General features: G+C 41.1%; 1 protein-coding gene across 1 annotated transcript in view; it reads left to right on the top strand.

Annotated features, from left to right (window-relative positions):
• Positions 1 to 4,134: 4,134 nt before the first annotated feature.
• The window catches only part of IL20RA (interleukin 20 receptor subunit alpha), a 30,782-nt gene continuing 19,808 nt past the window's right edge, over positions 4,135 to 15,108 (top strand). Inside the window, exon 1 of the mRNA XM_069487878.1 lies at positions 4,135 to 4,246. The gene's annotated coding sequence lies outside the window, so the exon portion shown is untranslated. The remainder of the gene's footprint in view (positions 4,247 to 15,108) is intronic.

Raw genomic sequence — 15,108 nt, 5'->3', positions numbered from 1 at the left:
CCCATATATCTATCAACAGGAGATGGATAAATCAAATGGAGTGTATTCAAATAATAGGATGTCAGGGAAACAATGCTCCATGAATATTTTAATGTTTTTGGATAGTTTTTCTTCTTGAGCAAAGGAAATTGGCAAGCCGTGGAATATCTCCTCTTCCACATTACAAGGGTGTTAGACCTGGAGCTATCTGGTCTCATTTAAAGGATAATAAAACTTATCTCCTAATAGCCCAATGTTTGCATTCCAGGGTAGGTACTTTCCCCTTTGCCTTCCTGACAGAATGAATTTACTTTCCAAGGAATCTGTTTACATTAGGGAGCTAGGATCTCTCTTCCTCTCTTAGAAGACAGTGGCAGCTAAGTGGTGTGTCCTACATAAACTCAATATTAGCTTGTCTTTTCATTTTATTTTTAATGTGTTCGAAATAATCCATTACATACATTGAAAATTATGACTTTAGTAGTTATATGTGTGCTATTTTACAGTTCACATCTCAAATGTATTTGCTTTATTTTCTCCGTGTAAGAGGCACATAAGGAAACCACTAAAAGCACAAACTTTGAACTTACATTAACCAGAATTCAGATTCCAGTTCTGTTGCTCATTAAGTGAATGACCTGTCCAAGCCTGTTTCTTCATTTTGAAACTTGGGGTAACGTGACTAACTCACAGAATTGTTATAAGGATTGAAGGAGGTAGTCAATGTAAAATTCTTAGTATAGTATTTGACTCAAAGTATTAATTAGAATTCAGTAACTTCGTAATATTACTACTATTAATATTATTATTATTATGTACCACCCCTGAAACCATTTAGGAATTAAACTAGGAAAGGAAAAAATCGTATTTTGAGTAAGAAGGTTGAGATGGGGAGAGACTAGGACAGCTACTTCCTGATGTTAACAGAAGTGGGTAAGAGGTTAGATTTAAAGGTATTGAAACTCCCTAAGGTGAGTTCTGGGTCATAGGTAAAAACAAAAGCTATGACTAAGCTCATTAATTCAATGCATGGGGAAACATGAACAGAGTACCTAGCAAGTTCTCAGTCACACTCATCCTACAGAACCACGGGCATCCTGAGGACAGAGTGGTGAGTTTGTTAACATATTAAAGACAAGCCTTCCAGGAAACTGGTGACTGCCTTCTGATCAGCACCTAGGGGACCCTGAAGAGGAAAAGAGAGGGGAGGAGGGGCATGCAGAAAACTGTTGGTTCTCAAACAAGGGATGGCCCATCACAGGGGAAAAAGCTCCGAGTCCCAGTTACCCAACCCATTTTTACTTCCTGGTTGGGGGAAAGACTTGGTGAAATAATAAAATGTCACTGTTCAAGTTCGGAAGGTTTAGGAGATAAAGGAGGACTATGTATATGCCTGCTTTAGCCCCTGGAAGGCCATGAATGATTCATGCTTGAACTGAAATGCATACCAGTCCTAAAGTTTAGATATCAAAAAATGATTGGCAAAAAATACTTTGGCAGCAAATATACACTCTATTTGACCAACAAGATTAAGATGATAACGATGGAGATAAACTAATACAATTTATAATTAAAAAGTAAGAACAGCAGCAACTCAAAATAATACTGATGATGTATTGATATAATAGAGTCCTTCCTAAAATGTTCTCGAATTACAATAGAATCAGTAAGAGTCCCGTCAGGAAAACAGGAACCACACTAGTTATTTTAACAGAAAGAATTTGCTATCAGGAATTGCTTAAATGGAGGTTGGATCATGCAGGATATGGTTGGAAAAGAAAAAAAACATGTTGGAGGACTAAAAAGTAAGAAAGGGATACTAAGATTGAAACAGAGAAAGTAACTACCATTTAATAGAAACAACTGCCATCCTTAGGGCTGAAGAACGAAGGGAAGATTGTGGGGGTTATAACCTAAAGAAACGGCCCGTGAAACTGGGACTCAGACCTCTGAGAATGGGGTACGGCCTGCCCGATGCTGGTATTTCTAAGGAGATACAATGAGGCTGACTCTGGGAGTGCAGGAAGAAGCTGGAAGCCAGAACCAATTGCTAGGGGCACTAGCTGCTCCTGCCAGGGTAAAGAGAGGCTGTGGGGCCTTACTGGACAAGAACAGCAAACAAATAGCAAGTCCCTTCTTCCCTCTTCCAGCTTTCAGTATTCCTTCAGCGCCCCCTAATGGTAGAAACTAAAAGAGCAACTAACAAACGGGGTTGCAGAGTCCTAGCTGCAGCATCACAAAGCCTGGGTCCCAGCCTAAGGGACCACCTAACCTGGATTTCTCTTCTGTTTCTAAGTCTCTCAGGGATGGGGAAGTAGCATATTTAGGGGAACTCAGAAAATCCTTCCCCATCCTCTAATCTCTTACTCCCTCCCCTCCAAAAAGATTATTTTTTTCAATTACTGAAGATCATTTTTTCTAAGATAAAGATAGTAGATCTAATTTTAGCATTGTTTCCCTTTATTTGTACTTTGGAAAACAGGCATTTGAGGAGGAAAGAGATGGAACACATCTGAGGTAAATCATTTATTTCTCTATTTTCAGGCAGTGCCCAACCTTCACAACTACCTAGAATGGAGCAAAGCTGAGACCAACTCTCAGATTTTTCTTATACTATTTCGACATTTCTCTCTTAATTTCACTCTTCCCCCCTCCCATATGACGAGCAGGGGCCCTAGTCTCAGGCCTGGTGCGGGGGGTCTGCATGCCGCTGCTCACAGGCACCCACAGGCTGATTCTTTGACTTTCTAGGATTCCCTTTCCTCCTCTGGAAAATGGAACAATACCTCCTTGCAGGTTGTAAGAGTTGAATGAAATCAAATACAGTTGCACAGCAACATTCTGGTCAATAACAGATCACATAGATGACCATGGTCCCATAAGATTATAATGGAGCTGAAAAATTCCTATTGCCCCTGAAGACCTTCTAGTAGGACAAGATGTGGGGGTGAAAGACAGTGATATTGGTGATTCTGACCCTGTGTAAGCCCAGGCTAATGAGTGTTTGTGTCTTAGTCTTCAACAAAAAAAGTAAAAAAACAAAACAAAACAAAAAAACCCCATAATAATATAACAAAAATAGAAAAAACTTTATAGAATAAGGAAATAAAATATTTTTGTACAATATGTTTGTGTTTTAAACTAATGTTATTACGAAAGAGTCAAAAAATTTTTTAAAAGTTAGTAAGTTTATAAAGTAAAAAAGTTACAGTAAGCTAAGGTTAATTTATTATTGAAGAAAGAAAAAAGTTTTTGTAAATTGAGTGTAGCCTAAGCGTACAGTGTTTATAAAGTCTCCAGCAGGGCACAGTAACGTCCTAGGCTTTCACAGGCACTCACCACTCACTCACTCCCTCACCCAGAGCAACTTCCAGTCCTGCAAGCCCCATTCACGGTAAGTGCGGGATACAGGTGCACCATTTTAATGTTTTATATGTATTTTTACTTTACTTTTTCTATGTTTAGATAGTTTAGATTCACAAATACTGACCACCGTGTTACAACTGCCTATATAGAATTCAGCACAGTAACCTACTGTAGAGGTTTGTAGCCCAGCAGCAATATAGGCACGTGGTAGGCTATGCCACCTACGTTGTGTAAGTACATTCTGTTATTTGCACAGTAATGAAATCGCCTAACGATGCATTTCTCAGAATTTCCATCTTCGTTAAGCCACACATGACTGTACAATGTATGGCATAGCGCCTATCAGTATGTTGAGAATTAACTATCCATTTCATTCTTCCCGTACTGAACTCTGACGTTTCAAGTGACCATTACCTCGGCCTGAATTCCAGCACCGCTCTGCAATGGGCTCACCTCACCGTCTCATTAACAGAGGGAGGTGTCACCTGCCTAGTGACCTGGTTGGTCGGGAGGTGGAAACTCACAGACTCTGAAAAGTGAAACGCCGAGTGGCCAGGTACAACAAATCCGCGAGAACCTGCGCTGGCGCTGGCACCCAGCTCGGGGCCGGGGCGTCCGCAGCTCGCGCGCCCGCTGCTCCCGGGGCGGGGGCGGGGGCCGCAGCGCCGCCTCTGTGGGTGCTGGGCCTCGGGGAGCGCCGCGCCGAGAGCTCGGGGCGCCGAGGGGAAGCCGCGCCGCCGCCACACGTGGCCCGAGCAGGCGTCGCACGGAGACGGCTGCCCCTGAAATGTGACCCAGCCTCGCCACTCATGCGGGTCCCCGGGCCCCCAGCGCCAGGCCACCCGGCCCTGTCGCTGCTGCTGCTGCTGCTGGTGGCGGCGCCGTGGGGACGAGCAGGTAGGTGAGTCACACCACCACCTGGTGCGCTTTGCGGACCTGCCAGCCGGGTTTCACTTTCCGGGGTGCAGAGGGCGAGGCTCGGGGTCTGCGGCGGGAACCCCGGGAAGAAACTCGTCCCGGCGCGGGGTCAAGTTTGCGCGACTCCGCCTTTCACTCTTCCCATTGCGGAAGATTGGAGGGGGGCGGAGGAAGTTCGGCGGTGGTCGCCCTGAGTGGTACCCACAGCTGTAACTTGCGGTTGGTGACTGTGAAACCCCTGGGAGGGTCTGCTCCGAAGGAAGGGGGTCTAGGAAGAGGCAGCGCTTCTAAAGGAAGCTCCCCCTTTCCTGGGCACGTCATTCTTTCCTTCACAGTTATAATCATGTACAGATAGTGCTCTTTGATTTTTCTGAAGTCACAAAATTTTTAACTGATTTATGACGTAAGGTAACTGAAGGGCTTTTTTGTTTTGTATTTTTAAAGTTAAACTCGCTACCAATTGGATCCAGGAAACCAGAATTATTCATTAACCTGATTGATTTTTTTTTCTTCTGCATTTCTGGTGAATGAGAAAAAGATGTTTTTTGTTTGTTTTGTTTTTTAAAGCAAGATATCTGTTTTGTTTTTTAAAGCAAGATATCTTTTTCTTAAAATTAAAAACAACAGCAACGTTTCTCAGGATACTGCACTTTGTACAGACTGGGTTTAGGCTTGTGTATCTTTTAACTGTGCAACAAGATTGAACGGAAGAAGAAAGTTGTCCATGAAGGTGCAGAGAGTCCTTAGTAGTCAAAGAAAAAGTTATTTAAGTCCAATATGGTTACAAAGATAAGAAAACTGTGCATACAGATCTTGGAGAGATTTTTGAACAATAGATATTGTACACACAAAAAAAACTTCTAAATCCTAAATTTATCAGAAATTATAGTTATTTTGTCTTTTTAATATTCCGGGGTAAACTGAACAGGAAGAGACTGCTCCTGACTTGTGCAAAATCGAACCATCAACTAACAGATATGAATTTTCTTGTTTCCATTTTTAATCAAAGAGAGAAATAAAACTTGCTTCTCAACTGGATTGGGCGACTGACATTAGAAGGTAGTGATATTCTTTACTTCAAAACAAAATTTGCCAAAAAAAAAAAAAAGAAAGGAAGAAACTTTTATGACTCAAGAGACCCTTTCTTAGCTCTTCTTAGGGCACTCCTGTCCTCTCCTGGGTCTCCAGGCACCCCAAGGACTGCTGGGAAAACCACCTTAGAAGTTGTATGTAGTTACCTGGAGACTACCTGCTCTTATTTGACAGATCATCTACAACGTCTGCTGAACAATGTGGGCGTTCTAAGAGTTCTGTGACTTTGCCACTCTTGGGCAGATGAATGCTTTAATTTTTTGAACTTTTTAAAAATTCAGAGTCTCACAACTCAGTTTTGCATCAGGCTGTATAATACCACAACATCCAAAGAGAGAGAAAAACAATTCAATGTGGTATCAACATTTTAAGGAAAATCTTGATATTTCATTTCAAGTAAACTATTAATGCAAATCGGAATGTCTGTGCAGCTCCCACAAGGCAGGTGTGGACACACTGTCCTTCATTCTCTAAGCTCTCCAGGGACAGAATTTCACCAGGAAGTATACCTTATACCTCTGCCCTATTGGCCATTTCCATATCTTATTCCTCAGTGAAGGTAAAGAACTGTGGCCAGCATTATATAAACAGGCATTTAAAGTCAATAAGAAAGAGTAGGAGATGGTGACTTCCTGGGTCATGTGTCTCCTCTGCTCAAAGCCCTTGAGAGGTGTCCACTGTTCTTAGAATCATTCTAAGTTCTCCTACAAGGTCCTGTGTGGCCAACTCCTGCCTGTCTCTCCAGCCTTACCTCACATCACTTAATGCCTCCTATCCTGGCCTTTTTCCAGTTCCTAGCACAAGCCAAGCTATTTCCCATCTCAGGGATTCATACTTGCAGTCCCTCTGCTAGAATGTCCCCTCCCCACTCTCTCCCGGGCTAACTCCTGCTCAGACCTGGCATCTCACCACCAATGAGCCTCCCTGGGTGCACTGGGATTTAGGGAGGTCTTCCTTACATCCCAAAAGAGGGGAAAAAAAGTACTTTATTATGTCTATGAACAAATGAACCTATCTTTGGTTTGGGAGCTTTAGAATGCAGTCTAAATATTGCTCCAACAGCTACACAAATTAGAACTAATATGCACTTAAAATGAATGCAGTGAGGGTATTTTTTGAAACTTCTCTTCTTTGACGGGAGCACAGCAGCGTTGGATATTTTATTTCGCTGAGTAGTTATTGCAGGATGTACTTCACACACACATGCATAAATGATTCCTGCAAACTAATTAAACTTTCGTAATTATTTTCTTTCTTTAATTCTTTATTTTGAACTAACTTGAGACTTCAGAAAAGTTACGGAAATAGCACAGAGAGTTCCCATATACCACTCGCCCAGTTTCCCCCAGTTTGAACATCTTGCAAAACCTTGCACAATGTTCAGAACCAGGAAATTGACACTGGTATAATTCTGTTCACTAAACTATAGACCTTGCTGGAATTTCACCATTTTTCCACTAATGCCCTTTTTCTGTTCCAGGATGCAACCCAGGATCTCACATTACATTTAATTGTCACCTCTCTTTAGTCTCCCCCAGTTGGTGACAATTCCTTAGCCTTTCTTTGCTTTCATGACTTTGACACTTTTGAAGAGTTCTGGTCACCCCTTCCTTAGACTATCCGTTGGTTTGGGGTCATTTGAAGTTTCCTCATCATTAAAATGAAATTTTGTTTTTGGCAAAAATGCCACATAAATTATGTTGTCTTTCTCAGTGCATCATTTCAAAGGATTTATAACATCAATATTTCTTAGCGATGATGTTAACATTGATCACTTGGTTAAGGTGGTATTTTCAGGGTTTCTGATTATGAAGTTACTATTTTTCACTTTGTGATTAATAAATATCTTGTGGGGAGATACTTTAAGATTATGGAATTATCCTGTTTATCCACAAATTTAACACCCACTAATTTTAGTATCCATTAGTGGATTTTGACTGTAACAATTATGCCTAACAGTGATTTTTTAATTTCACTCTTTCCTTCCACATTGATTAACTGTAATTCTATTGCAGCGAAAAGCTGTCTCTTTTCCCTCATTTATTCATTCAGTGGTTTAAATATATCAATGTGGATTCATATTTATTTTATTCTTTCAGTTATAATCCAGTGCTATGACTGTTAGTTTTGCTGCTCACATTCTTCCATCTTTGGCTACTAAGAACTCTTTCAGTTTGGCGTCTGTGTCCTTTTAAGAAGCTCCACCCTTTTTGAGCAATTTATTACTTTCTAGTACCACAGAATATTCCAGTCTCATCTTGTATTTTCCCTGCCCCAGGTCTGGAATTAACTATGTCCTCAAGGAGCTCTGGTTCCTGTTATTGCAGAATGGTGTTTAGAAACCAAGATCTAGGTGCTAGACATGTTCATTGCTACTGGAATGTTGTTTCTAGGTGCTCTCAGTAAACAGAGCTGAGAAATATGTATATGTATGCCAATCCAATTATACACACACATCTACACTTCTCTATCTATCTATCTGTATTAAAGACCATGAGTTTATACTGATACTTCTGATTTCATCCAACAACCAAGATTCATTCTAGCCTTCCTCTTTAGTTGTAGCTTCTCTCTCCAATAGTGAAAAACCCAGATATCATTATCTACAATAGATATAGTTATTTGTTCAATTCTAGTATAAAGTAGTTCCAGAACTGCTAACTCACGCTCCTCTGAGAAGCACATTTACTAACTAGATTACAGTATTTACATATAGTCTTTTGGTCGTTAGCTTTATAATATCCAGTCAAGATACTGTTGGCCAAAGTTACCTAGGTTAGTTTTTTTTCCTTACCCATTTTAGTGTGGTTATATTATCCATTGGTAATAAGTAAGGTCCAATTGTTACTGCTTATATTTCAGTTTGGGTTCTGCCACATGCTGGTTGGTTTTAATTCTTTGTGCAGTTTGGGGTGTTTAGAGGATAGGTGAAACATGACTGTGGTTCTAAGAGTCAGAGTTCGACAATATGGTGTACTCAGAGCATCAGTGCTCCCTCCTCATCCTCACGACCTTGTTCATATTCCAAGCAATTACTTGTGTAATTATCTGCTGTGTGAGCAAATACTTAAGACACTCACTATCCTACACCCAGAAAGGCAGGTTGTCCTGTCACTGCAAACTTCCAACTATTCAAAAGTTCTTTGGTAAAATGAGCTGAGACTCATTCCCTTTAATTTTCACCCATTGTTAGTCCTCATTCGAAGCTGATGAAGCCACACAGAACGAGCTATTGGGATCATCGAAGGCATCCATCATGTTTCCGTTGCGTCTTCCTTCCTTTCCACCACTGCCCTTTCCAGTTTATAACCTCTCGGGCTGACTCCCTGCAGATCATGATGAGATGGCTGCTCTACTACATTCTAAACACTTAACCGGGAAGGTTTGTCCTCAAACGGTTCTGTTCAACATCAGGTTCTTGATGAACACAGGTTCCTGATGCCTGGAAGGCACCCTCTTTCTCTTCTTTGTTGTCTGCTATGAGGACCAGACCTCGACCCCTCATTCAAACTCAGAATCTCATATTGATACAATTTCACTTTGTGGAGGTGATTTCCTTTCTGTTTACTTTTCAGAGTATAGAGAAGGAAAGTATAGCATAATATTTTATCTAGAACTTCTGATGTCTTTGATGGTGCTCTTTAATGCAACTAAGGCTACTCTTTTCAGGAAAGACAATTTTTATTGATTACACAAAATGTGTTCTGTTTTTGAAGGGTGGGATCACTTCATTGCATTTTGAACCACCAAAATGGCTACTTCAATCACACTGTCCCCTGTCCAATCAAATACCAACTCTACCTGGAACACATAGAATGCAGGTACTTTGTCCTGTACAGACTTTTCAGTAAGTTTTCCTTAGACTTCTTCATTTCAATATGTATACTTTTCATCCAGCTTTCTTTTGGCTGCATAATCCAAAGTTCCATTCCATAGAGCTACATTTGTATTTTGGTGACATGGGATATTTTGGTAGCTGCATACTCCTGTATTTGTTTACATTATTTCTCCCATTTAAATTTCCTCCTTCCCAGTTTTGCAGGTATTTTTTTTTTTTCCTATATCAATCCATTCATCTTCACTTGCAGGTGACTTGGCAGCCCGTAGAGCATTCATTTTTCTCTTGAGTACACATTGTGCTCATATTTAAAGAAAGATACAAGCAAGCAACAGATACCTACTGTATTAGTTTCTTAAGGCTGCAATAACAAAGTTAAGTTAAAATAACATAACTTTATTGTCTCACGGTTCTGGAGACCAGAAGTCTGAAAGCAAGGTGTTGGCAGAGTTGCTTCCTTCTGAAGGCTGGAGGAAGAATCTTCCATGCCTCTCTCCTCACTCCAGGTTATTGCTGACAATCTTTGGCATCCCTTGGTTTGTAGACACATCGCCCTGATCTCAGCCCTCATCTTCACATGGAATTCTTCCTGTTTCTCTTCACATTGTCTTCCAGAAGACTCTGTGCATGTCTGTCTTTGAGTCCAGATTTCCCCTTTTTATAAGGACACCAGTCGTATTGCATTTCAGCCCACAGTAATGACCTCATTTTAACTTGCTCACTTCTGTAAAGACTGGATTTCCAATTAAAGTCACATTCTGAGGCATTGGGGGTTCGTATGTCAACATATTTCTGTTGGGCAACACGATTCAACTTATAACAACTACGACACCCTTCGAGACTGGTAGAGTAGTAAGCAGGGCCTGTGGACTTGGCTGCTATAGTGGAACAAAGCTGTCTTTTCTGCAGCATGCAGTGGTTTCTCCTCTTGAACATGTTTAGTAGTGTGTGTCTACCACCAAAAGGAAGCTTTTGCAGAAATGTCAGACCTGAAAGGCTCTACTGAGAATACTGAGGTCAGAGATGAGGTCTTCTCTTGTGCTTTCCATAAAGGAGCATAAGGGAGAGCTGTCAATGGGACCTTAATAAAGAATAGTGATGTTTAAACGTCTTCAGAAGGGCTCACTCTTCTCACACCTTTGTCTCCCATCCTGGCTGCTCTAGGGAGCACTTTCACTGCAAATTCCTATGCCTTGCTCCAACAAGGACCATTTTCATATGTAAGGCATAACTATCCATATTATTCCAACCCAGTGACCTCCTTCATTTCAGATTAAAATATATATGTTGCAAACTACTCAACTTGTTATTTTAAAAATTAGTGCATAGAATTTAAGTGCAAAATAGAATATCACATGCAGCCCGTAACTTAGGGGAATGAGGTATTTGAGGTTAACAAAACAGGATTACCTTAATCCCCACGCATCCATTTTGAGTTTTCAAAAAGTTTAAATATATCCTGACACAGTGTGGTTTTTAAATAGTCTTTCTATGAGTTCTTTTTATTCACTCATTCATTCAATGTCATTCTTTTATCATATTAGGAACTGTTCTAGGCTTCAAGGTGAATAAGAAAACAAGGTCTCTTTTGTCATTTAGTCTCCAGAGATGCAGACAATTAAGTGATTACATTAAAGCATACATGCCAGAATTGAGGAAAACAAGTTTCTTCAGAACCACAGACCAAGACCTCTGATCATGATGTCAAGCAGGGCTTCCTTTAGGAAGGTTCTTTAAACTGAGAGTTATAAAAGTTGTTGGTTAATTAATATACATGTATGCACATACATATATACGTATGTATATATATGTTTATATCACATCACATTCTTCCTGCATGGAGAGATAAGGTAAATCAGAAAAGAAATTTGATATCCAAGTAAATATCTTACTATGAATACTTTAAATACTTTTAGGAAAAACAATATGAGTTCAATAAATAGTCATAGGTAGGTTGCCATCCATATTATGTAAAATATTTATAATTCAATATAAATGCAGATCTTTTTAATTTAAATGTTAGCAAGAAAATAAAGCTAAATCCTGCTGTTAGCATATTCTACCTATAAATTACTAGGTAGTTAGTATTCCTTTTGCATATATTTCTTTTTTGTAGAACTAAAAATAAATAAAACAAAAAACCAACATAGCAACATCCCATGAATTTTCTGGCATGATGTTTCTGTGAGTGGTATTAATAGTTATCAGGTGGCAGGAGTCAGAAGCTTTGTGGCCATGGGACACTGAAAGGTCACTGGCAGCCTCAACAAGTCACTGTGGTCTGTGGCTCTTGGCAGGACTGAATCAACCACGCTTATCAAAAGGCACACAGATTACAGCTGTGGTTTCTAACATAGGTGCTGTTTCCCACTTTCTGAGTCAACACAGTCCTTTCAAGGTTGTGTTAACTTTCACGAACAAGAGCAAAGGGAATGTCTCCATCGGTCCCGTCTCCACGTTGAGAAATGGAGATGTTCCAGTGCCACAGTGGATTGAATAGTGTCCCTCAGAAACTCATCTCCACCCACAGCCTCAGAATGCAGCCGTATGTGGAAATAGGGTTTTTGCAGATGTCATTCGTTAAGGATCTTGTGATGAAATCCTCCAGGATTAGAGTGGACTGGTGCCCTTATAAGAGAAGAGTACTCTGGAAGGCCTTGTGAAGACAGAGGTCAGCAGAGACTGGGACGACGTTGCCACAAGCCAAGGAACACCCAGGGCAACCAGAAGCTACAATAGGCCGGGAAGAATTGTTTCCTAGAACCTGCTGAAGGAGCATGATCCTGCTGACACCTTAATTTCAAACATCTAACCTCCAGAACTGTGAGAGAATAAGTATGTTGTTTTAAGCCATGTAGTTTGTGGTGCTTTGTCATGGCAGCCATGGGAAACGAATACAAGAGCCTTTGACTTGCTGCGTTGCCCTGGCTACTGAGCTAACAATTATTGAGCTCTTTGTGCCAGGCACTGTTCGAGGAGCTCTGTGTAAAGAAATCTTATTTAATCATCCCAACAAGCTTAAGAGGCAGATAGTATTTCTCCGTTTTCCAAATGAGGAAATTGAGGTGCAGAGATTAAGAAAGTAACTGAAGGGCACACAGCTGGTAAGACATAGAGCAGGGAGTAAGCTCCAGTGTGACTCTAGAATGCATGTCCTAGAACCCCTCCCTGACCTGCTCACATAAACAATTATTAGAAACCAGTGGGATAGGGGAGTTGGCAGCACCTGTAGGAGGGGACAATATTATTACAGAGAAATCTGAGCTAGTGCACAAGTACAGCAACAAGTAGTCAGAGAAATAATAGTGGGATAGTGGTTAGGGAAGAAGAAAATCAGGTTCAAAGGAGCTAATGTTAGTGCCAAACCATGCTCTCTCTTTTATAGAAGACAGTTGTATATCTTTTTTCTCAGCTAAGTAGTAGCTGAATCATATTTTAAGTGCTGTTTAGAAGACTCACTTTTCATGAACACTTGATACTTAGGAGGGTGAGGAAGAGAGAACAATGAATATTTTTCAGGAGAAATGGCTTGGAACTTGAGACAAAAGAAAGCATGTCTTTCCTTTCAGAGTGACGAAGTTAGAACAATACTTAATCTATTTGAAGGCAGTCATACCTGTTGTGCTCCTCTTTGGTGGTTAGATGTAGTTATTTAAGGCTTTTGCTTCCTGAATTTGGTTAATCACCCTCTGTTGCTTTTTGTACTTCAACTCTTTCTAACCTCATTCCCACAACAGAAAACTCACTCAGGGTGGGGATTTTTTTTTTTCTTACAAGCTTAGTAAGGTATGCTCCTACTTAAAAATACACCTGCTATATGTAGCAACTGTTTGCCATGGGGTTACTATTCCTTGGTTAAAAAGTGGCTTTGGAGTATCTTCTGGCTGTGCTGATATCCTGTGGGTAAGATAAGCTCACTAAGGTGGTTTCAAGCTATAAAGATTTGGTGGTTGGAGCTCTTCCACCCCAATTCAGATGCTCAGGTGAAGTTGGGTTCTGTCCTGTCAACTAATCACCTTGATTTACGCCAGCCCCACCGGTCCTGGTCAGTTCAGCTCAAAAGCATTTATTTGCCAGGTGCTGGGGTTACAAAGACCTTGTAAAACATGGTGCCCAACGTGAAACAGCTCAGAGCCTCATGGTTCCTTCACTGCTTCAGCTTTAGAAGGATAAAGTGGGTTAGGGCGTCTGGGGGCCTTCTCTGGGCAAGTTGGGGCAGGGCTTCCTCAATGCTACGGCTTCCCTAGTTAGTCATGAGCTTCAGAAACTTGAATGGCTCCCAATGGGAAGTCCTCAGAAGTGGACACACTTGGCTGTTCAGTCTCTTGTAGTCTGGTTGTTTCCACACCGGTTGATGAATGTACTGTCCCTAACGAGAGAGTCAAAATGCCTCAGCCACAAAAAAGAGAGGCTGGGTTAACCACAGGGGCTGATCACCCTCTCTCTTGGTGAGTTCACCCTAAGAAGCTCACCACTTTTCACTGGTGCTCGTCAGGCATTAGTCTACACATCGCCTTTTCCTGCAGTATAACAAAATGCAAATAATTTTTACTATCAGGCATATGATTAAAACTGCAACATACTTAACGACCTTAGTATTAGCTTTGAAGCCATTAGGAAAATGTCACGTACCATTTTGTTATACCTAGAGACCTGTATTCAAGGTAACTCTTAGAACCGATGTAGCTGCCACATTTTATAAAACTCCACTAATAAAGTTATCATAAATTTGCCCATTTTAAATCTTATTTACCCATTCTCTTCCTGCTCGAAGGACCTAAGAGTAGCCACAGGGGTTTTTCCTTTTGGTGTTGTTACAGAGATAAAGCTGGGCTAGAAGACTTTGCCAAAGGCCAGGTGTCTTAGTTCCTTCCAGCTGCTAGAACAGAATACTATAGATTGGGTGCCTTGTAAACAACAGAAATTTGTTTTTCTGTTCTGGAGACTGGGAAGTCCATGGTCAAGGCAGGTTTGGTATCTGGTAATGGCCCACTTCCTGGTTCATAGACAGCCATCTTCTTGCTGTGTCCTCACATGGTGGAACAGGCGAGGATCTCCCTGGGGACTCTTTTATAAGAGCACTAATCTCATTCACGAGGGCTCTGTTCTTATGACTTAATCACCTCCCAAATACCATTACATTGGGCTTTAGGATTTAACATATTTTTGGGGTAGGGGGAGACACAAACATTCAGTTTATAGCACCAAGGTATAAAAAAGGGAAATACACACAGAGGAGACACAAATCTGAACCATGTGGCTTACAGGACATAGGTAACCAATTATTACGTTGAGACCCTTCACAGCTTTATTAAGGCAGAGGCTGTGTCTCATACCTACAGCTCAGGGGGCACCCTCAAGTATCCTTCATTGTTCAAAGGCCAGACTCTAGTCAGGAAAGCCCAAAGGGAGCCCAGGGTCCTGCCCCTTCCCTCAGTTTTCCAGAAAGACCAGTCTCTCATCCAGATGTCTGTAGTCAGGAATGCTCACTTTATTGAAAACCATTCATAACCTACATGACATCACAGCATAATCATGTAGTTAAAATAGCACAAGCCAATAGTCGTTAAATGATGTGCACATGGAGGAACTAGGGGTCTTTGAGTTCCAGGAGATACTGTAGGCAGAGGGGACCAAAATTGTAAAGGCATAAAACAGCAGATTAAGTTCAGGTATTGAAAGTGATTTGATGTGGCTGGTGAACGTGGTGCATTTGGCAGAATTGTGAAAGGAGAGGCCAAAGTCTTATGAAGATTCTGTGTGCCACGCCAAAGTTGGCAGGGTCCAGCACTCCCCAAACATAAAACTGTGTGCACCAGTCCAACAGCTCTTTAATTTGGGATATGAAATCTGTGGACTATCAGAGAATCAGAGCTGTCCTTCCAGGCCATCAATCTATGTGAACAAAAATGCTT

Source organism: Eulemur rufifrons, chromosome 15 (genome assembly GCF_041146395.1).
Source record: "Eulemur rufifrons isolate Redbay chromosome 15, OSU_ERuf_1, whole genome shotgun sequence".
Classification (NCBI taxonomy): Eukaryota; Metazoa; Chordata; class Mammalia; order Primates; family Lemuridae; genus Eulemur; species Eulemur rufifrons.
This window is presented reverse-complemented; position numbering and strand designations above follow the sequence as displayed.